At 40.9% G+C, this 27495-nt stretch overlaps 1 protein-coding gene across 19 annotated transcripts in view; it reads right to left on the bottom strand.

The window, feature by feature from the left end:
* Positions 1 to 10620: 10620 nt before the first annotated feature.
* The window catches only part of ERC2 (ELKS/RAB6-interacting/CAST family member 2), a 608533-nt gene continuing 591658 nt past the window's right edge, over positions 10621 to 27495 (bottom strand). For all 19 annotated transcript variants that reach the window (XM_075574861.1, XM_075574848.1, XM_075574849.1 and 16 more), the window contains one exon: positions 10621 to 16083. The gene's annotated coding sequence lies outside the window, so the exon portion shown is untranslated. The remainder of the gene's footprint in view (positions 16084 to 27495) is intronic.

Genomic DNA, 27495 nt, shown 5'->3' with positions numbered 1-27495 from the left:
GTGAAATTGGCGACACGTTGAGCAATTTGAACTTTTGCAAAAATTGAGAAAAAAGGGGACATTAAGAAAAGACAGAGTAACAAACAGCATAACAAAGTGGGTAGGTTACAGTAGGTGTTATTCTTGCTTTCAATAAAGATCCAGAGGTGTCGCTATACAGCACTAACTTGTAAACTTGTTTACAATTCCTGAAGGCCGCACCACTCCCAGCATTACCTATGCCTAGAACGTTTATTTTGCTCCTGCCGTGTATATTAAAATAGATATTTAATACAGCACATGCACAGTATGAACAGTTATGACATTGGGTGTGTCAAAAATGCAAGAGACCCAGATGACCAGGTTGATGGCTTTAGAGACACCGGACCTGCTCCTTAAAGTGGAACTAGAAAGCAAGTTGTCAGAATGGTGCAATTTGACTTTCAAATGAAAATTACAGCTCACAAGATGTTCTGATGTTTTTCAAAGAAATAAGGTGTATGTATTATTTAGCACTGGCACCGATGTCTGTCATTTGCACCTGTAAACTGCACCTGGAAAAAAATAGGTATAAAATATATTCCAAGTGATCTGCTTGGCTAAGACTCAGAAAAACAAAGTAAGAGAAAGGATTAAAAAACACCTCTATAATCTTCCTTACAATGTTTTAACTGAACAACATGTGAAGGGATTTCAGTCTAATTCTTTTCCAAGCAAGAAAGGGGTTAACTAAAACTCTAGCTGCATTTAATCACAAAAAGACCAAAACAAGGAAACTCTCTAAAACCCCAAGCTTTGTTCCAGAACCGAATCTTCTTAATAATCTGTCTGTGTCCATTTTCACATACTGCTTCTTTTAATATATTTACACTTGAAGCTACGAGGTATTTATTTCCAGAAATTGGAAGGTCAAAATGTTAGTCAGGCTTTTCAAAACTAGGGTAAAAAGCATCATTATTTTTTTTGCCAACATAATATTCATTTTAAACGACATCTCTTACACGTAATAATACAGTTTCCTGTTCCCTTTGTGGTGTACTTGCAAACTTTGTATATAATCCTTTTGCTGGTTGAGGTGCCAGCAAAACATTATATATCAATGTTTTACTGTCACTTTTGATAGTGAAAGTGTGAAGTCTTAGAGAACTAGATGCCCCAATCACTGTAACTTATTTGGTGCAAATATTGTACATTAAGCCACTGAGTCCTTTGGTTTCTAACTTAATTTTATGTACAATCACGTCAGAAAAGTTGTTAAAAACATTAATCCCCCTAGAATTTCCAGAGTATGAAATGCAAGGCGGTTAGAAATGATGAGTTTCGTCAGTTCCACCCAGATCTGTTAGTTACTCATTCTGTGGGTGTCGTCAGTAAATTCAGTTTTTTTTTCACCATAAAAGTTAAGGATACAGGGATAGGAGTCCTACCTGTTGTCATCATTAAATGTCAGCCAGGTGGTATTCAGACTATTATCTACAAAATATCAAACATCCCCAGCAAGTTATGATTAAGAGTTGGGAAGTTGAGTCATGTTGCACTCTATTTTAATTTGTTTGTAAATGCCTACACATCAATGAAAGAACCTTAAGAAGCAATAAAAGGATTCATTTAAAAACAAAAAAAGCTTTTATTTTTGAGACAATCTAAAATGACTCAATGGCTATTGATTTAACCCTTTAGTTTTCGAGAGGCCAGCCCAGTGTGAAAAGCAATGGTCATGCACACTACTGTACTTTGTTTGATTTTTGGAAGTGCTCAGCCTTTAAACATTGGCAGTACAAAGGACACAGGGTCATCCCTTAAGGTTGGAGGAAAGGAGATTTCACCAGCAACAAAGGAAAGGGTTCTTTACAGTAATGCCAGTTAGAATCTGGAATTCATTACCCATGGAGACAGTGATGGCAGATACAATAGATTTGTTCAAAAAAAGGTTGGACATTTTTTTTAGAAAGGAAAGGTATACAGGGATATACCAAATAAGTATACATGGGAAGGATGTTGATCCAGGGAGTAATCTGATTGTCAATATTTGGAGTCAGGAAGGAATTTATTTTCCCCTTATGAGATATCATTGGATGATAGGACACTGGGGTTTTCTGTTTGCCTTCCTCTGGATCAATATACTGTAAGTACGGATATGGGATAAAGTATCTGTCATCTAAATTTAGCATAGGTTGAACCTGATGGACGCATGTCTTTCTTCAACCTCATCTACTATGTAACTATGTAACTATTTAATTATGTAACATCAAGGAGAAGATTTTTATTTTTTTATTTTAGTAAGAGTTCATTATTTTTTGGTGCCAGGGAGAAAGTTTCCTTAATATAAATCGCTGCAAATAGAAATGGCAGTGATACTCTGCACCACTTTGCACTATTACACTGTTACATCTGGCCATGTTGCTCCGTTAGCACTTATAATGTTTTAATAAAAGATAATGCATGATAAATGTTCCATGATGAGTTCATTATATAATTCATATATAATCCATATAATCTTATATCTTTATTAAGAATGTATTTTCTTTAGATTGATGGTGGAGATGTGGAATATTGAACTATTTGCATACTGATGTTTGCATGTATTATTATTGCTGCGTTAAAGCTGCAGACCAAGCAATATCCTACATGTGTGTTTTTAATAAATCAGTTCTGTACTATGAGAAAATACTTTTTTTAAAACAAATCTGAAAGACATTTTGAATGTATTATATTCTGCTGCACTGACAGCCATTTAGTGAACCCCCGAGCTGAATCATCGCCGATCGATCACAGGAGAACGGATTGACCGGCAATTTAGCTAATTACTTATTGTGTGGATTGTATTGATGCACATATTAAAGGGAGGGGGAAAAAAAGAAAAACTGCAGCTTGGAGTGCGGCTTTAAGTATTTGTATCTACTTGCGGTTTTTATGCTTGATATAATACTCCTATTGAATATTAGTATTATTACATCGGTTACACACCGTGCTTTTCCATGATGATAAACATCTGTATTCAGGGTGGCTTTATTAATTAGACTGGGGTAGCTGTGTTATTCCACTTGCAATTGTGCAGGAATAAATTAGAAATATAAGAGTTGATGAGACCATTATTCATTTAAACTAACAAAACATACTTTCAAGGCAAGTTCTTGAAATATATTCCATTAGTCCAAATATAAAGTATTGCCTATTTTGTAAATACTAATTGATGCCTTTAATAAAAGAGCTTCATCAAAGGTTCTGCTTGGAGTAAGAATTTCCTTTATATGCATGAAACAACCTCTGATTCATTTACATATGTAAAAAATCATATCAGAAACACATTGTCATGTAATCAGTAAAAAATAATAATCTGTAAAAATCTCTCTAAAAAAAAAAAAGATAGGCCTAGCAAAAGTAAACTGTGCTGACAGTCCCATGTACTAATTCATAAAATAACAGGAGTAGCCAACTCCAGTCCTCAAGGGCCAATTAGATTGTAAGCTCTTCGGGAAAGGGACTCCTTTTCCTAAATGTTACTTTTATGTCTGAAGCACTTCTTCCCATTATGTGTTATTTGTATTATTGCTGTGAAGCACTATGTATATTAATGCGCTATATAAATAAAGTTATACAAATAATCAGTGTTCGACAAACCTATACATTTGCTCGCCCCGGACAAGTGGATTTAACCCCCGGGCGAGTAAATATTGGCCCAAGCAATTTTGGTACTAGGTGGCGAGTAGATTTTTTGGTGATTTGTCAACCACTGCAAATAATAATAATAAAGTTAAGCTTCCAATGACTGAGCTCCAGATCAGAACCAATGCTAATACCACCCTAACTCCTGTTACTAGTTTTAAATAATTGGGCATACGGTTTGACACCCATTTAATATTCGGGATGCACATTGATACCCTGACATCTAAAACCTATGCCAAACTAGAAGTACTTTACAGGAACAAATCCTCCCTAAGTCTGCTGGACAGAAAGCGTATCACACAGCAGATGCTAATACCAATTATCGATTATGGAGACATAGTATAAGGCTCGGCACCCCAAACCCACCTTAGCAAACTTGACACCCTCTACAAATCAATTTGTCGTTTTGTTCTCCAATGCAACTACAACACACATCACTGCGAAATGCTCAAAGAACTAGATTGGTCATCACTCGAGTGTAGGTGCAAAGTTCATCTCTCCTGTCTTGCCTTCAAATACTTTCTGGGCAAGCTACCCAGCTACCTGAACAAGCTCCTCACCCCTACCACATGTAGCACTTATCACCTGAGATCAGACTCCAAAAGACTGTTCATGGTCCCAAGGTTAAGTAAAGTATTCAACCAATCTTGTCTGTAACTGTTACATACACCAATAATATATATTATCTTTAACTGTGCATGCAATGTCTTGTATATAATGTATACCCTGTTCATTTCATGTAACTATGTCTTTGTAACCATGTATTATTTGTCATCTTAATGTATAACACTCAATGTATTACTTCCTGGTAAAACATTTTATAAATAATACATACATACATACATACATACATACACCAACAGGTCATGTTTTAAGGATATCCCTGCTTCAGCACAAGTGGCTCAGTCAATGGCTGAGCCACTGATTGAGCCACCTGTGCTGAAGCAGGAATATCCATAAAACCTGACCTGTTGGTGGCCCTTGAGGACTGGAGTTGACCACCCCTGATCTAGAACCTCTTTCTCACTCACTGAGGACCCTCGTGCATTTCTAAAAGGAGAGTATAATATTTCTATTTGAGTCTCACATACGTTCATCTATGTCTGATCGGTTATTGCTTATCATAGCTATAATAAGTAAACATAACAGTGCTTCTAGCTGCCAGGGAGTCCTACAAAAGCATAGTTTAGCCGTTGTGACTTGTTTGGCTGTCACATTGTTCCTTTTGTGCCGTACAGAACGTAGAGATGATACACGCAAATGAATTATCTTCAGCAGCATAGAATCTGCCATGCCACAGTGCTGCAGCAGGAGTCACTAATGTATTTGAACATTACAAACGGATGAGATGTGCACATAAGAGAAATCAAAATGCTAAGCGCAATCTCACTTTTTGGACCAAAGAACATGAAATAATGTACTAGATCAGGGGGCTCAACTCCAGTCCTCAAGCCCCCCAACCTCACTGGTCAGGTTTTAAGGATATCCCTGCTTCACCACAGGTGGGTCAATCAGCCCCTGCTTCAGCACTGGTGGCTCAATCAGCGGCTCAGTCTTTGACTGAGCCACTGATTGAGCCACCTGTGCTGAAGCTGGGATATCCTTAAAACCTGACCTGTTGGGGGGGGGGGGGGGTGAAGCCCCCCTGAGCTAGATCATTATTTCCAGCATTTTCTAAAGCAACAAGTCAGAATAATAAGGAAAATAAATTATGAAATAAATATCTGGGGAAAAAAACCTTAATTTGGATATTTGATTTAAAAATATTTTTTTAAAGCACAGTTTTTTTTACCAGTAAGCTGCTCCGTCAGGCCCAACGTCTGACAGAACTATCTAAAGAGACTGAATGGCCCAGATAAAAGAAACGTCATATTTGTATTTGGAGTGATAGTGCCACTTAACAAACAAATACACCCCAAACAGGACCGCCCCAAACTTTCTCTGCCCCCTCTTTCTCTCCCCACCTCTCTTTTGCCTATTCTCCCTCTCCCCCTTTCTCTCTCCACCCACCTCCCTCTTTCCTTCCCTATTCCATCTCCTCCCTCCATCTATCTCTCTTCCATCCATCTCTCCCCCCCTATTTCTCTTTTGCCCCATGTCTCTCCCTCCCCTATCTCTCCCCAATTTCTTCCCCTCATATGTCTTTCCACCCATCTCTATCTCCCCCTCTCATCTCTCTCCCCCACATCATCTCCGCCTTCATCTTTCTCCCCTCCACCTCATTTCTCTCCCCCCACCTCATTTATCCCCCCATCCCTTTCTCTTCCCCGATTTCCCTATCTCTCCCCCCATACCATCTCCTACCATCTTTCTCTTCCGTTCCCTATATCTCACCCCTCCCCATCTCTCCCCCTCAATTCTGCACTCTCCCCCTCATCTCTCCCCCTCATCCCCTTCATCTCTTTCCCCTATCTACCCCACCACCTCTTTCCCCCTCATCTCTCATCCTTTCATCCCTCTGTCCCCTCATCTCTCTCCCCCTTTAATTCCTCTGCCCCCTCATCTCTCTCCCTCATCTCTTTCACCCTTTCATCCCTCCGCCCCCTCCTCTCTCACCCTTTCATCCCTCCGCCCCCTCCTCTCTCACCCTTTCATCCCTCCGCCCCCTCATCTCTCTCCCCCCTCTTCCACCCTTCATCTCTATCCCCCCTCTCCCCCTCATCTCTCTCACCCCTCTCCCCCCTCACCCCCTCTCCCCTCCTCATCCCCTTCTCCCATCCTCCCTCTCACCCATCCTCCTCCCATCCTTCCCTCATACCCCTCTCAACCCCCTCTCCCATCCTCCTTTCCTCCTCATTCCCCTATCCCATCCTCCCCTCATACCACTCTCCTCTCCTCATCCCCCTCTCCCTCTTCATCTCCTGTCCCCTCATCCCCTCCTCATCCCCTTCTCTCATCCTCATTACCTTCTCTCATCCTCATCCCCTTCTCTCATCCTCCCTCTCTCCCATCCTCCTCTCCTCCCGTCCCATCCTCCCCTCATACCCCTCTCCTCCCCCCTGTCCCATCTTCCCCTCATACTCCTCCTCCTCCTGTTCCATCCTCATCTCCCAGTCATATCCGCATCCCTGTTCCATCCTCCTCTCATCCCCCTCACCCCCCTCTTTCTCCTCCCGTTCACCCCCCTCATCATCCCCATCTCCCCCTCCTCACCCCCCTCATCATCCCCCTCTCCCCCTCCTCACCCCCATCCCCCTCTCTCCTACTCATCCCCCTCTCCCCTCCTTATCCCTCTCCCCTCCTCATCCACCTCTCCTCTCCTAATCCCTCTCCCTTCCTCATCCCACCTCATCATCCACCTCTCCCCCTCCTTATCCCCCTCTCCCCTCATCCCCCTCTCCCTTCCTCATCCCCCTCCTCCCCCCCTCCCCCTTCCTCACCACCCTATCCCCCCTCACCCCCTTTCACCTCCTCATGCCCCCCCTCCTCATCCCCCCATCCCTCTCTCCCCTCCCTATCCCTCTCACCCCCTATTCCTTTCTCCCCTATACCTCTCTTCCCCCATCCCTTTCCCCCCTACACCTCTCCTCCCTCATCCCCCTCTCCCCTCCTCATCCCCATCTTATCCACCTTTCTCCTCCTCATCCACCTCACCCCCTCTCCCCTTCCTTATCCCCCTCTCCCCTTCATCCCCCTCTCCCTTCCTCATCCCCCTCATCCCCCTCTCCCCTCCTCATCCCCTCCCCCTTCCTCATCCCCCTCCTCACCCCCCTTTCCCCTTCTCATCATGCCCCTCCCCCTCCTCATCCCCCCATCCCTCTCCCCTCCCTATCCCTCTCGCCCCCTATCCCTCTTTCTCCCCCTATACCTCTCTTCCCCATCCCTCTTTCCCCCCTATACCTCTCCTCTCCCTATCCCTCTTCCCCCTCAGCCCCCCTATCCCTCATTCCCCTATCCCTATCTTCCCCTCTATATCTCTCTTCCCTCCCCTCATCCCTCTCTCAGCCTCCTTTTCCTCTACCCTTATCCCTCTCCCCATCCCTCATCCGTCTTCCCCCTTTATCCCTCCTCATTACAGAGAGAGTGAATATCTTCTGTAGCTGAATAAAACACAGGAAATATAATTTTTTGACAAATTACTTGAAAAAGCTATCCATTTTTGGAACCCGAGCAGCCAGCATGGAACCAGCATTATGAGTTGCAAATTAACTTGATATTTTCTCGGTCAACATCTGAATATCAATTAAGGAAATTTTTTAAAATGTGTGGTATATTATTCGCTACGGTTATACAATAAACTTTTGGAAATCCATGAGGAAAAACTAGTTGTATTGTATTGTATTGAAGAATTTGTTTAGAGATGTATCAGCTCATCTCCTTAAATCCCTCTCCTGGCTTCTCATCACATTTCAGATCACCCACAAAGTTCTCCTGCTTACCTTTAAGGCTCTGTACTCATCAGCTCCTTCCTGCATATCAGCGTTGATCTCTCGTTATACCCCTACTCGTTTCCTGCGCTCTGCCCATAACGGTCTCCTCTCCACCCCTCTACAAATCTCTTTCGCCTCAAACCCTTTTTTCTCACGGCCCCTTACCTGTGGAACTCCCTCACATTCAGTATAGACAAAGCACCCTCTCTCCCCACCTTCAAGACAAACCTGAAAACCCACCTGTTAAATGAAGCATCCCAATAGCCTGGACTCATGCCTACTGTCCCCTACTCACTCCTGCCAAGCACTGACATCTACTGCACTTATTCCCCCACCTGCTGTCTCTAAGTTTCACAACATACCACTTAGATTGTAAGCTCTCCGGGGCAGGGATTTCCTTTCCTATAGCCTGACTTTGCTGCGCTTATTGTATCATAATTCCCTGTACTGTATTGTCTTTGTTAAGCGCTGAGTACACTGTGGGTGTAATACATACATGTATTAGTAAGATTATAATCTGTGTCCTGAGAGATCGCTCATATAATTTGAATAAAATAATCAGTTATGTCATGAGTTAATATTGTGAACATGGTGACACTTATTCTCGCGCAAATTACAATAATATTTTATTTTAGTCTACAAAAAAATGCACTTCTCTAATATTAGAATAAATAAAAAATAATTATTTGGGATAATAACATAATATCTTGATACAGAAATGGTGATATTAGTTAATGCTGCAGTGCTGTTTATCACTTTGTTTAGCTTTTAATTTTATTTTGCACATATCTGCTGTAGGCGAGCCCCGCCACAAAGTCATTTAAGGCGCAATCCAAGGGGCGACTTGTTTTGCACATTTTATTTATTTATTTTAAATCATAGGATTGAAGCAGGGGGGGTCTCCAGAGCTGAACCCCATTCAGTTCAGCTCTGGGGACCCCTGCTTCCAGAGATACAACCCTCCGTATGGGGCGCCAGTAGCAGCTCTGGCTAGGCAAGCTGGGGTTTAATGTTCCCGCGTCACACGGACCAATAGGAAGCCCAACCTGATGATGTCACGGCTTCCTATTGGCCCACAGGGCGTGGGAGCTTTGAAACACCGCCATTACAAGAACCCTGCTAGCGAAGTGGCTCCCGGCACACCCTACCGAGGTAAGTATATCCGGAACCAGGGTGTCCCCAGAGCTGAAATTAATGGTGTTCAGCTCCAAAAACCCCGTTTCAATCCTTTGTTAAAAAAAATCGCCCACTTGGATTGCTTCTTTAAGTCTGGATATAGCACCAATTTCAAACAACTTGAGCGGATATAGTTCTCTTATCTTTTTCATTAATTAAGTAAGCCTGCCTCAGTACACTAATTGCACAGTTGCCAATTTAGACAGCACCCAATGGTAAACATGATAGGATTAATAGTCCAGAACAGAACTGAGTGGTGAACGATTAATACAAGCTTGTAAGTGATCACAGGAACTTCACAAGCATAACATGGCATGTAAAAACACGACTGTAGCCATTTATCTACCAACTGACAGGTGACAGTACCGACGCTACGTGTTTTTGTGTTAAAGATTAGGGATGAAGCCCATAATAAATCCATTTCAATCAAATCAGAAAAACCATGCTCTGCAACTGTGTTTTCGAGCCTGTGTTTTAAACAAGGACTGGCAACGTAATTCAGACTAGAATAACATCTGAGGGACGTATGCAAATTGGTTTAAGTGGATAATATGTGCCTTTCAAAAAGACAATGGAAAACTTCTGTTACAAAGACCTGCAGGTTTCAATTGTACCAGAAACGAGCATCAAAATGTCCAGGGAACCGAATGGCCGTTTTGACATCATTTGAAACACTGCTCCATGCGAGTCGATTGTGATTTTACCTATGTAAAAATGTCCAGCAATCTTACATGAATGTAATTGTTGGACATAGTTTCAAACAATCTAAAGTTAAAACAGGATTTCCAGAATTCACCCATTAAGTTCTAATGCTTAACAAAGATTACACTATCATAGCATTATACACCATGTTAATTCTGACATTATCATGATATCTCAGTGGACTAAAACAAGGATACCTAAAGCAGATACCTCATTTGAGTTTACCTTTTTACCCTTGAAGGGTGACTACTATAATTTGTGAAAGACATGTGCTAACGACACATACACGTTGCACTAATTACATAAGCTGGAAATAGCTTATTACTGTTTTAGCTGAAACCACACAATTGCAAACTTATGTTTTTATGCTGATGGAAACCAAACTGAACCATGTAGATCTGAGTGGTAAGAAATTCAACCAAATGTATCTAAACATAAAATATAATTGTGGGGAAAATGGAAGTTGAAGATTTAACAAATACCTAAAACACAGAAGAGTTGTTAAAATTAGATTGTAAGCTCCTCGGAGCAGGGACTCCTCTTCCTCCATGTTACTCTTATGTCTGAAGCACTTATTCCCATGACCTGTTATTTATATTATTTGTTATTTATATGATTACCACGTGTATTACTACTGTGAAGCGCTATGTACATTATGCTGCTATATAAATAAAGACATACAATACAATACAAAAGAGAGAGAATTAATGACACAAACACATTTCAGTAAGAAAAGAACATTTATTGAATACATATTGTATAAACAGGCTTAGCAACACAGTATCTTGTACACATACATTAGTGGAATAGCCCAGTGGCGGCCAACTCCAGTCCTCAAGGGCCACCAACAGGTCAGGTTTTAAGGCTATCCCTGCTTCAGCACAGGTGGCTCCATCAGTGGCTCAGTCACTGATTAAGCCACCTATGCTGAAGCAGGGATATCCTTAAAACCTGACCTGTTGGTGGCAATTGAAGACTGGAGTTGGCCACCCCTGGAAGTGATTATAAATGTACCTTTTACTACACACACTAAACATCAAATTACAATACTGTACCTTTCGTGCCCACTGATATTTTCTGAGGATTCCATTGTTTCATATCAATGTCCATATTCACATATCAATATTACTATCCAGAGCATGCCACTTTAAAATGCATTACAAGAAGCACCATCAAACAAGGGATGGAAGTTCAGAAAATACTGACTCACAGTGCAGCATAAAGTACCACATCCAAACATCACTCCACACAACAAAAACATTGCAGGTATAGTTTTTTGTTTAATACGCTTAGAGGTCTTTTCATAAACACTGCTTAAAAAGTAAAATAAAGCACACTTTCTAATGAAAGTCAAAGTGCAGTTGCGTGCAATCTGGCTACACAATAATTACAAAATTATGAATGATTAGTAAACAAAGCAAACAGTATGGAATATACTTTTAGGAAAGTTGTGTATGTTAAAATGTTAACCAAAATGTTCAGCATTAACACAGATGATAAAAAATAAATTGAGTTTTGACAAATAAATGACGATCCCAAATTCACAGTGTTTATTATAAGCCCCGAGATGTACCTATTATTACATCACATAAGATCATTCAGCAAGAACAGAACAAGTCAAGAAAATGTTCTTTGAGAGGGACTTGTTGAAAGCCTCAAATCAATACAGTCTTGCACCATTAGTTTTCAGAAAATGCCCTATAATTATACAATAGTCAAAATTGGCACATACATATAAATTAGGTATCTATACACTTATTTCTGTGACTTACTTACTGTATGTCAAGACGTAGCTAATGTATTTTCTACTTCAAGTATTTCAATTGCAGAGAATAACGACCTGATTGTAAGGGGCATAATATTGGGCCCCTTACTGACAACAAGTTGTTAGAAGTAATTGTTGTCTGTATGAAAGTGCAACATTTGTCATATGTGCTAAAAAAATAAAAAATAAATTGTAATAACTACACAATTCAAAAACAAACATTAATATGTCATTGCTACTGAAAGGACAAACTACTTTATAAACATATTTAAGCTTGGCATTACAGTCTTCAGTTTGTATAACCACATACTGTCATCACAAGTGAACAGCACTTTCAAACCCAAGGTTATATGGCCCTAAGGCAGCCTTAGCACACATATACACCTAATGTTCCAGTCAAGTGAATAATACTTAATAAGTGCCACGGTGTAGCATAGCTTTGAGTCTGTTACCATTAAACTCTAGTCACTCTAGAGATTGGGAGAAACATGGATTTCCCTAGTCAATGTGAAGGCATCTTCCCCAGAAGATATCAGCTCTATTTGAATGAGCAGTGCTGAAATCTTCCTGAGAACGGAGAAAACAGCTTGAAAGAATATTGAACAGGCCTTTGAAGCATATACAAACAAAATAGAGATATCCTTCATTTCTGCTCAGCAACCGGGAGGCAGCCATTCTTCATCTGTAATGCAGACAGTGGACAATAGGCTGTAGAACATGAGAGTTTGCTTAGGAAACCGCACAAATGTGTCCTCTTCTCTCCTTAACCCAGGGGTGGACAACTGCAGTCCTCAAGGGCCACCAACAGGTCAGGTTTTCAGGATATCCCTGCTTCGGCACCGGTGAAGACTGAGCCACTGATGGAGCCACCGGTGCTGAAGCAGGGATATCCGTAAACCTTGATCTGTTGGTGGCATTTGAGGACAGGAGTTGGCCAGTCTTCGACTGAAGCACTGATTGAGCCACCTGTGCTGAAGCAGGGATATCCTGAAAACCTGGCCTGTTGGTAGCCCTCGAGGACTTGAGTTGGCCACCCCTGGTATAACCAAAACAATAGCATTTCACATTGTTTTATAAAAATGAGTTGCACCAACATACTGTGGCAGGTAATGGGGTCCTGTAACAATTGCTTAATAGTAGCAGTTTTAAGCAGTTCTCAGATATAACATGGGACAAGCCAGTTTTGTATATCCTGTTTACAACCAAAACACTGCTTTAAGCTGTGACTGACAGCAATATTTGACCTCAAAATAATGTAAAAATATTATGGAGATTTGGGACGGTAACTCTTACTGATCATGTTTATACAGCAGCAAAACACAAATAAATACAGGAATAAATATAATAAATAAGGCCACCCATGCTTCAATGTATGGTTTGTCCTTTTAAAGGTACATTTGTGTGTCACATCACTTTCCTATTTAGAAGAACAATGCATCAACAGATCGGGGGACCGTGTGCCCCAGTACATTTTTAGGGTTCTATTTAATTGAAATTCAGAAGCACTAGAAATCCACTCTGTCCCGTTCCACGGATTACAACGTATGTTTGAAAAGCGCGATCCATATTCATTATAGAGTTCTATGAACTAAAATGTGACGGTGCGTGTGCCCTGTATCTCCATAAATCTCTCCAAAGTACTGTACAAACATACATGTTGTGTGCCAAGGGATGAGTCTGAAATATGAATACGTATTTCTATATGCAGACCTGGGCTGACCGTAGATAAAACCTCCTGTAATTAATAATGCGAAAAAACAGAAATGGTAATATAATATACATTAAAATACTTTTGTAATAAACTCCACCGTTGTTTAATATTCATCATACTGTCCAGTATGGGGATCATTTATCGAGGTGTCCTCTCTGCAGATCGGAAGCAAAAGCAGCACCAAATGTATCAAAGAAAACGAGTCCTGTTGCTTTCTCTACTTAATTTGTTGAGTCCGGGGTTATGGAGGTTACAACCTGTGCAGCCAAATATAACAGCCTCTTAACTGCTGTTCTCATCCGTACCCTTATGGATTCATTTCCCAGATTGTAATCATTCACTATATTCATGGGTGGATATACAGTATATGGACATCTATGGGTGAATTTTCTTTGACTTCTCCATAAGCCACGATTATTTTTTTATGGAGTCATCAAGTTACCAACAAATGAGGTGTCCAGTAATTCTCATCCATCACTGTCCTGGCAATTATGTTATGCCTATAGTATATGTTCTATGGAATGATTTAACTGTTACATGTCGGCAAAGTGTAATGAAAATAAACACAGGGGAAATATAAAGTTACCTTCTTCCTCGCAAAGTTCCTACCGACCGTATCTACTGTGTCATCCAGATGTTGGAGGTTTCTTCATATATGGCAGGGTTTCTCAACTTCAGTCCTCAAGACCACCCCCTCAACAGGTCAGGTTTTAAGGAAATCCCAGCTTCAGCACAGGTGGTTCAATCAGTGGCTCAGTCGACTGAGCCACTGATTGAGCCACCTGTGTGGAAGCAGGGACTGATTGAGCAACCTGTGCTGAAGAAGCGACCTGCGCTGAAGCAGGGATATCCTTAAAACCTGACCTGTTGGTGACCCTTGAGGACTGAAGTTGAGAATCCCTTGCCCTGTGTCTGCATGTTAATTGCAAAAAAGGTAGATGGGGTGACTATTTAAAATAACCTGCATAGCTGTGCTCAGTAAAGTGGCTTTGGAATTTCAGTTAAATGAACCATAACTTTAACCTAAACATTTAATTGAAAAGTGATGCGAAATGTTCATCGGAGATCTTGTTTCAAAACAATGTAGCTTTCTACCATTCGTTTTTTTAATTGCTATGACATATGTGCATATGTTTCTGAACACACACACATTCACAATACATATACAATAAATAAAGCAATATGCATCCTTGCGATATGTAAAGGTTTCTGGGGTCCCGTTCTATCTTTAGTATACAAAACATAAATTGCCGACTTTTAGCATGAACAGATGCAATGCATATACATTTTCAAAACATTCATATAGTAATGTCATTAATTATGAGTCACACATTTTTGAATACCACTATTCTTTAGGTAGAGAAAGTTTGAATAAGTGCATGTGCTGTATACTTGCATTTACACCTCACCCTTTGACTATCCAAGAATGTTGATATATACAGAAGTAGCCAATGTTATTACTCCCGCTGACGCCTTGCAGTGGGACACACACAACGCATCACTGGGAGAAGCAGCCGTGGTTTTAACTCAGCTGCACTGGAGAAGGGAGCCGGGCCAACATGCTGGCGCCCCCCATGGGAGTTGGCCGGTGGGTGCAGTAACGTTGGCTACATCGGTAGGCTAAGAATTGAATCAATTCAGATGTCCCAAGCAATGTCAGAGACACACACCACATATCTAGTACTTGTAAACGTAATATTGCCATTATATTGATTTCATTTCCAACCTGGCCCAGAGCTTATTACTAGCTTTGCTATATAACCTGACAGGGGTCATTCAACTCTTTCACGACTTGAGAAGTCGGAAAGGCGTTGCTGCGTATTACACTGCAGGTCCTCCAGCCCGAGAAGGGTTTAAGATCAGAGCACTACGGTAAACATCTCTTGGCTACAAAACGGGAAAAGTGCTGAAAGTGCCAACGCAAGGAATTGTAGGCAACATTTTAAAGCCCAAACCTGCTTTGTGCTTTGATCTGTGCAATGTGACTCCCTACGTTACAATGATGTCATCTGATCTAAGAAAACAGAGGAGGGGATCTTTTTTTTTGTTCGAATTTTTTTGGGGAAAGACACAAATGGGAAGGATTACAGATGACATCTTTGAACAATGGCTTTCTAACACCTTTTCAATAGTCTAGTGCATTAAAGGTGGCAGTTTAGATCAGGGGTGCTCAACTCCAGTCCTCAACACCCCCCAACAGGTCAGCTTTAAAGGTTATCCCTGCTTCAGCACAGGTGGTGCAGTCGAAGACTGAGCCACTGATTGAGCCACCTGTGCTGAAGCAGGGATATCCTTAAAACCCAACCTGTTGGGGGTGTCTTGAGGACTGGATTTGAGCCCCACTGGTTTAGATTACAGGCAGAATTGGCGAAAGTGGAGAGATCTTATTGTAAAACATCTCAAGATATTAAATACTCAACTTCCTTAACTCACGGATAGTTAGAACTTACGGCTCGTTCTGACCATGTGGCAGACGTGCAAATACCTGCGTATTTTACAGGTTGTACGTTTCTGTGCAAGTCATCTATACTATGGAGCCAACACATAACTACAACAGCACATTATACCACGAATGCCAAATTGTGCAGAATTGTATCTGGTAACAAAATGGATCCTCCGTTTGGAAGGTTTGCTCAACGAGCGTGTATCTGCATCCGGTGATCAGCATACTTCTGCCGTTCCTTGTTCTTCTCCTGTATCTCGCTCTTTGTAAACTGCAAAAAAAAATAAAGGGAGTTTTTAATACATGAAAAACACGTTTCAGAAGTACGGTTACTTCACGTGTCACAATATTGTAACAATACAATTGTGATATTTTGAAAGACTGGATTAGATTTATGTTAAGTGGGTTATCATACAGTGGAAGCGCTGTAAGCTAAGAGGTAATGGGGAAAGGCGGGGTTGCAGACCTGTGAATGTGATCACAAGGGATATTTTTTATTTGCTATAAACTAACTGTTAATTTCTACTTATTATTTTTCTTAATGTTTCCTGTTTGTCAACACATTTAGTACAGAATAAACTAGGAATGCCACGACCAGCACGCTACCCCTGATAATACAGAGACATTTCTAGTACACAGGCAACTACAATTATTAGATCATACTCGGAAAGAGAAAAAAGCATCACAAGCAAGCAGGTTACGGAGCAAATCATAGGAGGTTGTTCTGATCACTGGGGAAGCTGACTGGAACATCTTTCATTGCAATGCGTTGCAGGTATGTGAATGTCTTCCTGATGTGGGCTGCCATGACTGCTTTGTGCCCAAGGCAATTCCTGCACAATTACAGCGTATATGCAGTCGCAACATTATCCCCTTCCTACTGGAGCGGGATGGGAGACGGGACCCACCTCCGATTTAGCTTTCATAATGCTTAAGGTGCTCAGTTAAATTCCTATTCTTTTACAGGTTAAAGTTAAAAGAATACACCTATCCAAAACATTTTTGCTAATTGACTACAAAGCTGTTGCACATCAAAACCTCCAACATTTTCCAAGCTATAAAAAAGGAGGAGAAAAATATGGTACTTGTACATTTTAGGCCTGGAAAGGATTCCTCTGTCCGCCTAATTAAAGCTGGAGCACTCTTGATAATATAAATGCTGCAAAACATCAAAATATCTTCCTTGGTAGAGAAAGCAGAGACCTACAAAACATTATAGGCTCCTGCTAGTAATTACAGCTTTTGACCTCCGTTACGTACTTCTAATGACCTCTAACCCCTTCCATGTAGTAAGTAACAGAGAGAGAAAAACTACACGGTCGAAGAAATCCCCTGTCCTGTATTGCTGGGGAACCTTATAGGGCCAGTAAAAACCTGAAACAAATCCACACTTCGGGTAAGGCAATGCTCTGCAGTTTTTGTTACAAACTATATATATATAAAAATAGTCAAAACAAACATCACAGCTTGCACTCAGTGTACTGGTTCATATAGACAGGTGCTAGTCTCAAATAATAGAAAAACAACATTACCATTCTCTCGTCCGGTAAAGAAAGACGGCACTCGGTTCAGTAATCATGAAAAACTGTATTGGGCATCTGAATAGAAAAGATAAGTCACCCAATCCGACGTTTGGAATAGGACCTTTCCAGGACCGAAACGTCGGATTGGGTGACTTATCTTTTCTTTTCAGATGCCCAATACAGTTTTTCATGATTACTGAACCGAGTGCAGTTTTTCTTTACCGGACGAGAGAAGGGTAATGTTGTTTTTATATATATATATATATATATATATATATGCAAATATAGCTGTATGCTCATCTGCATGTCTTAGGCAGGTCTGCAACCCCGCCTTTCCCCATTATCACCCAGCATACAGCACTTCCACTGCAGCAAGGGATTCTGGGAAATGACATGCAAATGAGCACACAGTGTCACTTTTTGCCTCAATAACCATTTTTAACATGGTTCCCTATAGGCTTAAGCTTGCTGCATGGTCACAGCTTTGAGCACAGCCAGGGTTAAGGTGCATACCCAGAAAACCACCCACAGACAGCTGTTTCGACCTTGATGGGTCTCATCAGTGTGGGGTTGATTTTACTGGGAATGCAAGAGAGGCTATGGGATAGGCTAAACCATAATACAGAGTTATATATATATATATATATATATATATATATATATAAAAATATATATATATACATACATACAATTCAAAACTGTCCATCTGTCTCTCACACTTTCTATCTCTTACCACCTTTATGCTACCCAGTCATGTTATATATCAATGGAAAGTCTTCGCTAATATTTTGTTGACAAAATTGTCAGGTTTTTTTAACTTCTAAAATTTTGCCAAACACATTTTTGTCTCAACTGTCCCATCACCGGAGGTGTTTCTTCCCTCAGATTCAGCGCAAGTCTTATAAATTACTTCAAAGTTTACCATTCAAAACAGGTGTTTAAATACTTAAAATCTACAAACCACACGTGGTTCACTTGAAATTCCTGTCACTCGTGGTTCACACGTGTGACATCCCGCGCATGTGCGCTGCTTGTGGTAGTTAAGCCATGTTTTCTATACAAGAAGAGGACCATGAGAGCGCTCGAACTGTAACGTCAAACGCAGCGTTATTCGCAGGTTTGTAGATTCATTTTCATGTTGTCTCAAAAATGTTAACAGCAACATGGAACAGAGCCCTAAAAACACATTCTGGGATGACTTTGAGAGAACCTCGTTTATATGCCTAGAAAATGTACAGTACTCCTGTGTTCGTTATTACTCGGGGTAAGATGAAAGACTTTATACTGCAATGTAGTATCCAGGCCGCCAAAAGCGGTTCTCTTTAAACTATCCACTAAATACAGTACAAACCCATATCAGGTCTGGCACATTAACTTTGTGTGATACTTACTGTCCCAGTTCTGAAACATGCATTACAATAATAATAATAATACTAGCATGTTCTTGTATAGCGCTGCTAGTTTTACATAGCGCTTTACAGAGACGTTTTGCAGGCACAGTCCCTGCCCCGTGGAGCTTGCAATCTATGTTTTTGGCGCCTGAGGCACAGGGAGATAAAGTGACTTGCCCAAGGTCACAAGGAGCCAACCCCAGGAATTTAACCCGGTTCTCCTGCTTCAAACCCAGTGCCAGTCAGTGTCTTTACTCACTGAGCCACTCCTTCCCCCAATGGGCAGGATAGTCTACATCCTGAACGCAGATCAAAGGGCTGGTGAGTGTAATTATTAATCAATTCCAATAATATGTTTTGCCTTAGTAAGACCAACACAAAGCTTTAAGGGTCTTTTGATGTGTAGGCAGGCTCAGAGCTGCTGTATTCTGTAACATGCCCTTTGTCATGTGTGGTGTAGCTGAAGATCATCTCCTTCCTTCACACAGCTCGTACACATCACATGCTGCAATGTATCACAGCCTACGACATCAGCTATTCCTGTATACAAGATACACTGTCACTAGTACTCAGATCTCTATCAGGAGTGTGGTGCCCGCCTTTCTGAATGCAAACACTTGAATGGGGTAAAACTATAGCCTGGGCAGAGCTGCAGAGCTAGGGCGTTGCTAACGTAGATCAGGTTACACGTTCTGGCACATAAAACTCTGCAACGTCTCTTATGAAAATGGTTAGTCAGGGCGCGCATTGCAGCTGGTGAACTCCGCCGAGCTCTCATTGTCTCTGCACAACACGGCTTCTTCCCCCTCTATGTAAAACAGGAAAGTTAGTGTAAAGAGCTTTCAAAACGGGGGTGGGAAACTCCACTCCTCAAGGGCCACCAACACATCAGGTTTTCAGGATATCCCTGCTTCAGCACAGATGGCTTCACCACTGATTGGGCCACTTGTGCTGAAGCAGGGATATCCTGACTTGGTGGTGGTCCTTGAGGACTGGAGTTGCCCACCCCTGCTTTAACAGCTCACAGGTCTCGTCTTCATGCGCTCAAGGCCTGTGAGGTTCTGAAAGTGCTGTACGCTAATCATTTAATCTTTGAAGAAATCATTTGTTACGCCATTAAAAGTTCCCAACACCCCCCCATGCGGCGCCCGCCTACTGGGACCTGAACTTCACCATTTACGCCCCGTGTATGGTAAGATAGTATTATATACAATGCAGAATAGAAAGAGACTAGCACAGACCACATACTTAGGGCGGCGGGTAGTTCAGTATACTCAGCAGTGGCCTATCTCTCTGCTAATGGACGAAAAACTCCAATTGACGGCAAGTATATTGAATCACCCCCTTGGGAAGGATAAACATTATTTAACACCAGCCCTTGACTGAGAGACGGGGGGCTACTTAGCAATGCTCTGACGCATGAAGCAGGACTTTACAGGGTTAAATCTTGGATAATAAGCCCTTTATCACAAACTATATATAACTGTAGTGCATATTATGAGAACAGTTCGGACAATCCGCATTTCTGCTATATGGACTAAATTATTTAAGAGTTTACCAGGTAAGTATGTCTGGTTTGCTGTTAAATAATGCAGTGAAAGTACGTGGACTTTGTTGATGTACTTGTCTACAATAAGACGTAGATCTTCCTAACTACATGATCACCACCATTTTCTTTAAATATATATAATAGTAGAAAGTGCAACTGAACCAAACCTACAGAGTGGCACTTTGTTTGGGCCTGTACTTATCTCATCTACATTTACATTATGTATGATTCCGCTGCCTAAACAAAGCAAATATGTCCAACCAGCATAGCATGGGATGGGATGGGATGGGATGGGATGGCATGGGATGGGATGGGATGGGATGGCATGGGATGGAGCAGTTGATTTATTAAATAATCTCCGACAAAGCGATAAACTGTACTGAGCAATTCATGCAATATCCTACATATGTTTTTTTAAATAAATTAGTTCTGTAGTATTAGATAACTTACTACATATTTTTTTCTTTTTCATTCAACTCAAAGCTGCAGACCAAGCAATAGCCTACATGTGTGTTTTTTTAATAAATCAGTTTTATACCATGACAAAATACTTGCAGCATTTAAAAAAAAAAAAAAAAAACAACTCGGAATTACATTTTTTATGTATTATAAAGTAACAAGCATTTTTTTTGTTTCTATAGCAACCAATTACAAAGTCACACCCCCTTCCTATTCAGAAACAGGCTCTGGCAAACCTCTTTTTGAGCCCTGCCCTCTCTCTAGCAGTGCACCAATAGTATCTAGTGACTGCCTGCTCACATGATCTTCCCCCCAGAACTTTGCATCTTTGGTCCTCTTCTGCTGCACTGACAGCCATTTAGTGAACCACCAAGCAAAATCTTCACTGATCGTTCATAGGAGAATGTCTCGATCGGCAACGCAGCTAATTACTTATCATTGTGTGAATTGTATTGATGCACATATAAAAGGGGAATCATTTTTAAAAAAACTTAGCTTGGACTGCTGCTTTAATGACATTTTAATTAGTTTTCATATATTGAGCATCCTTTGATTTATAGAGCAGGTTTTAGCACACTTCCCCAGCAGTGAAAGATATTTGTAATACTTTCCTGTTTGATAATGTGTTGCCAATATTGCCAGAAGTTTGAGCTGCAAACTGTAACAATAGATAATGTTACCTTAGTAATATAAGAATACATTGTAGCTGCTGAGTTACACTGACTGAAGGATTGATTGAAACTGAAGATGGCCATTTAATGAACCCTGGAAAGCAGGATTTTGCTGATCGATCACGGGAGAACGAATCGGTCGGCAGCTTAGGTAATTAGTTGTCAATAAAAGGTAATCAAAGGCTGCATATATGAAATTTTTTTTTTTTATTTATTTAAAGTGCCGCTTTGACTCCTCTTTAAATGCTACCTGCAGCATAAACAGATAGAAAGTGTAGCTGATAAAGGTTTGTTTAGGATTTTAGCTTTGAGTGAAGGCACCTGTCTGATTACTTTTATATTTTCAGTCCCTGCTCCTTAGGAGTGATTTGAAGAAACAAGCTGTGAGAAAAAGTGCTTTGGTAAACATACAAGGGTTAAAGGGGAACCGGTTTAATAACAGCAGTAAAATGCAGGCTATTTTTGACATCTGAGTTAATGTGCATTATGTTCCATATGTTTTCCAAATGTTTAAAACAAGCACCCAGGTCCAAAAACAGATACCCATTCACAGAGCTTGAATTGCTCCCTCCTAACCTATTACACATGTACCTACATAATGGATCAACAACTGATATGGCACTTAGTACACATCATATAAAGTAAAAGGAAAAAAGCTTGAATATTAGATATATAGGGAGGTTCATTTAAAAGGTAAAGCATGTAATCCTCTGAAGGTATCTCAATCAATCAAGGATAATTGCAGATTAGATCTAGGAAATGATTTACACTATTAAAAGGAGAGAAATGTCGATATATGCAATACTGTTATCTGAAATACTTCAAATATATATTCCTCCAGATTCCCCCTAATGTACTAGTACAGGAGTGGCCAACTTCAGTCCTCAAGAGCCACCAACAGGCCAGGTTTTAAGGATATCACTGCTTCAGCACAGGTGACTCAATGGGTGACTCAGTCAACAACTGAGCCACTCTGAGCATCCCGCAGATGGAAGACTGGAGTTGGCGACTATGGTATACAATATCTATGGTACTATGGTATACTATATCTATGGTACTATGGTATACAATATCTATGGTACTATGGTATACAATATCTATGGTACTATGGTATACAATATCTATGGTACTATGGTATACAATATCTATGGTACTATGGTATACAATATCTATGGTACTATGGTATACAATATCTATGGTACTATGGTATACAATATCTATGGTACTATGGTATACAATATCTATGTTACTATGGTATACAGTATCTATGGTACTATGGTATACAATATCTATGGTACTATGGTATACAATATCTATGGTACTTTGGTATACAATATCTATGGTACTTTGGTACAATATTTCCCCACACACTTGCTAATGATGATAAAGCAGACAGATGAATGCACAGTATCACAAAGCACTGATGTGAGGGAACACAATAAAAAATGTGTAAAAACAGACGAGAGAAATAAGTAAAAGGCATCTTCTGGACTATAATTCAGAAGGTTTGTTGGTTTGTTTGTCCGGCTATACAAATCCACACGCTTCATCCCAGAGCCACCACACTTGGGATGCTATCTAATAGGATCAAAGGGAAGGGCGTAGGTGGGGTTTGGTATGCTTGGCCCATAGCATCAGGAAGCCCCTGAATAAATGCTTGTGAAAACTTCGGGCTTTTTTTCACTCAAGCGCCTCTGTGAATTTTGTGATTAACTTCAAATTTGGAATGTACAGCTGTAGCGGCCTTTATTATAAAAAAAACATTTTCGTGATCCCGCATGGTGGACCCGAGATGTTCAGTGGCAGGCTACGAGACGCACCGGAGTAACACCGCCGGGTCCCTGCTGTGTGAGTCCTACCGTAGTCTGCTTTTCTGTAATTGACGCGCAGTTGGAGGCTGAATCAGTCACTCTAACTGCGCGCCTCTCACAGGCGATCGTGGGGGTTTTGTTAAAATTCTAACATTACACTAATGTAGCAGGGGGGCTCCGGAGCTGAACCGCATTGATTTCAGGTCCGGGGACCCCTTACTTCCTGAGTTACAGGCCCCGTTATGGGGTGCCAGTCTCCCCATGTTAAAATCCTGTGGGTCACATGACCGTGGGATCTAAACAAAGCAGAGGGATACCGGCACCCCATAACGGGTCCCGTATCTCGGGAAGTAGGGGGTCCCCAAGGCTGAAATCAACTTTGTTCAGCTCAGAAGACCCCCTGCTCCCTCACACTAGTATCAAACAACCCCCCCTCCAAATAAAAAAATCATTACCTTAGCGGGTAGCTGCTAAGGTAATGAAGCTGCTTACATTTTATTTTTATTCATAGTGTGCGTGAGCAGTGGGTCTCCGGAGCTGAACAAAGTTGATTTCAGCCTCGGGGACCCCCTACGTCACGAGTTACAGGCCCCATTATGGGGTGCCGGTATCTCCATGTTAAAATCCATGTGGGATGTACTGTAAACAATGCAGAGGGATACCAGCACCCCATACCGGGGCCTGTATCTTGGGAAGTAGGGGGTCCCCGAGGCTGAAATAAACTTTGTTCAGGGTGGACTCTGGTACAGTTTTTTCACTTATCGAACATCTGTGGAACTTTGAGAGGCTTGTGGCCGGGTTCCGTGTTTGTGGTGCAGCTCTAGGACTCCCGGTGACGGCGCATGTTCCAGCCGCGTCATCAGAGTGCAACGAAACTAGCGGGTCAGGAATCGAGGCAGCAGTGAGCGTGATGGTGGCGTCCGAGCCGAGGAAGGACCTCATGGAGTGCCCTCCTTAGAAATCCTGCACCAAGGGAGTGACTGAGCTGCTGACAACACCATAATATATTCATTTTGTCGTGAGTAGGATTCCAATTTTACTTCATCTGGATTGGACCCCTTCAGCTTGTGTTCCTCTTTTTAGACATTGGTTTTGTCTATGTTGTGTTTATTAAATAGCACCAGTTTATTTTTAGCTATTCTGTGTTTCATGTTGTTTTATGTAGTGTCCGAGTATTGTTTTTTTATGTTATTTTGTGTCTGTGTTGCACTATGATCTCTTTCTTTATCTATCCACATATATCATGAGACTACAATCAAGATCCAATTGGACATTGTTCGGACACTAAGGACTGTATCATATTCTGGTCAGATATCACCTTAGGGTTATGGTTCATTTATAGGCGCCGGTATATTGTGTTATTTTGTGTATGTTATTAGTGATCTGTATCGATTTCTAGTACCAGGCAGCCTAGCCCTTATATATTTAAGGTTTTGTTTGGTAATCACTTTTAGTATTAGTAGTACTATATTAATTTAATCATTAGCGCTTTATCACAGTTTTCTTTTTTTAGCTATTAATTAATTAAACCAGTAACCAATCAAAGCAATTCATTAATACAACAGCTATTAATTAATTAAACCAGTAACCAATCAAAGCAATTAATTAATTAATACAACAACTATTAATTAATCCAATACCCAATCAAGGCAATTCATTAATACAACAGCTATGAATTAAGTAAACCAATAACCTACAAAGAAATAAATTAAAAAATATATCAGAAACAACCATTAAACGCATTAGCCAACACAACACATCATTAATTAAAAACGAAAATCAATCGGAAACATTTTATTTCAATCAAGCAGAAAAATACCAAACAATGATAGCCACGTAATAAACTAACATTGTAAAAAACAGCAGCAATACAAAGCCAGAAATGCCCCCTAAATATTGTCCTAATAATATATTGATCTGTACTCTAAAGTAGTACAGATTAATATATTATCAGTCAATGTGCAAAAATTAAAAATTAAAAAAACACATCCAATGTAAAAACCTGTACAAAAAAACATTTACAAACATGCAATATATTACTTACCATTAGAAGCGCTGGCCCTCCGACTCCTGGGGAAACAGGAAGCTCATGTACCTTGAAGGCCTCAAACAGCATCCGATGCCATCCGCCATGAAGATCCGGATCAGGCACCCAAATCTTCTTTCTTCTATCTTTAATCAACTTCTTCTATCTTCATCTGTAACCATTTCTTGATCTTCTTAATCTTCTATCTTGTTATTGTAATCCAAAAAGCCCCATGGTAGATCCCAACCGATGTTGTCTCGTCGGCTTCCTGGGCTCAAATGAGGCGTCACGGCCTTAAATAGGGCTTGTGACTTCACATTTGGGCGGGAATTGGTTTAACAGCCATCTGATTGGCTGTTAAAACTATGTGCTGAGTTTAAATATTTGTTTTATGACGTCACTTAAAGGGAATGATGCCAGCCAATCAGAATGGCTGTGTTTCATTTGCCTTTAACATGACGTCATTAAATCCAAGATGGACGGGAGTCACATGGTATTTCAGCTAATCAGATCGTGGGAACCAATTCCCCAATCTGATTGGTTGTTGTACACCATGTTGTACACCATGTGACTCCCTTTGGATGACGTCACATACTTGACCTAGAATGACTGAAGACTTAACCACTGTTTGAGCCACCTGTGCTGAAGCAGGGATAACCTGAAAACCTGACCTGTTGGTGGCCCTTGAGGCCTGGAGTTGGCCACCCCTGTGATATCCCATACTGTGTAAAATGTAGCTCTCCGGAACAGCAACCTGAGGAGTTTCATTGTTCCTGTCATTTTCGGACTGCCAAATCCTGTGCCAGGGTTTAGTTAGATCCACAAAGAAGATTTTGCAGGAATAAAGCCCATCTGTTTGCTCACGGACAGAATGATCAGCAAAGCACTATCAGAAGAATTTAGCATTCTTACAAAATGAGCGAAACTTCACAATATAAAAAAAAGGTCTAATGGCACAAAGTACAAATGTAAATAGAAAGCCAGACACCCACGACACTTGCTGAGTTGACTTGAGGTAAAAGGTAGAATATATTTTGCATGTTATTATGGCATTCCTTTAGTGTCCCTATAGGACTTTGGCTTTATGCCACGGTTCCTTGTTAAAAAAAAATGTTAAACGTGTTTGGCATTAATGCAAACACAAAGTGCCCATTTGTTACAAGTTCTATTGGAATTCGTTCATTTAGAACAAAGGAGTCGTTAGCAGAAAAGGAAAAAAATATTCATTAAGTGCATTTAAAAACTACAATGATGTATGTGGCGCCCCCTGTGACCATGCAAATATCGGACAGAATTACCACAACTTGTATTTCATTTGAACTTAAATCTTTTAAATATAATCAGTGTGGGAAAAAAAAAATCTGGTTTTGCTTGTTGTCAAAAATGTATCTCGTTGTATTTTAAATTGGATAAAATATATGAGAGGAATGTGCAGTAAATGTAACATTTATTGACTTTCATTTTAGGATTTGCTACATTTTGCCAATTTCTCTTCAATTTATGAACTTCTCCACATTTAAGCAAAGTCCGAACAATTCAAATTATATCAACAGTTGCCTTCCCAGGGCCGCCGAGAGGGGGGTACAGCCGGGGCCGGTGTCCCGGGCCCGCTGGCTCAGGGAGGGCGACCGGTGGATGGATCCCAATCATCCGCAACACAACGAGGAACAAGCTTCACGTCACTGGAGCTCCACAACGCAAAGGTTCCCAGTTATAAAAAGGAAGGAAAGGGGTTCCATCCAGCGATGGGGTCAAAAAGCCGGATCAGTTCTATACTCGGCGTCCTCATGGGTATGTTGGATGGCAGCTCTGTTGCCCGTCGTCACGGACTGTGAGTCGCTGCGTATGACCTCACCGCAACGCATTTCATGTCAGAGCAACACTTCTTCGGGGGGGGTTGGTCTTAGGATTCCCAGGGATGGCACGAGATACAATATCTCATGTTTGTGAAGGACTGCGCAAATAATGGACACCTGCTTCCAGAAACACGAAGCAGATCCAGTTCTATTTGGCACCTGGATTGTGTTACGTAGATATATTGTGCACCGAAATCAGATTCTCAAACAATAAAAAAAAATAATTAAAACCCAGAGGCAATGATTTTCAGAAACGGGGTGCAAAATTGATTGATATATTTTGCATCTCAAAAACAATTCTAAACCTAACATTTACACGAAGACTTGCATTGCAAAATGCTTATTTACTTTTTGAAATTCAGGTTACATTTAAACTGAGTTGTTTTGTTTTTTTTGT

The sequence above is a fragment of the Ascaphus truei genome, chromosome 17 (assembly GCF_040206685.1).
Source record: "Ascaphus truei isolate aAscTru1 chromosome 17, aAscTru1.hap1, whole genome shotgun sequence".
NCBI lineage: Eukaryota > Metazoa > Chordata > Amphibia > Anura > Ascaphidae > Ascaphus > Ascaphus truei.
Note: the sequence above shows the minus strand (reverse complement) of the source record. Positions and strands in the feature narration are given on the sequence as shown.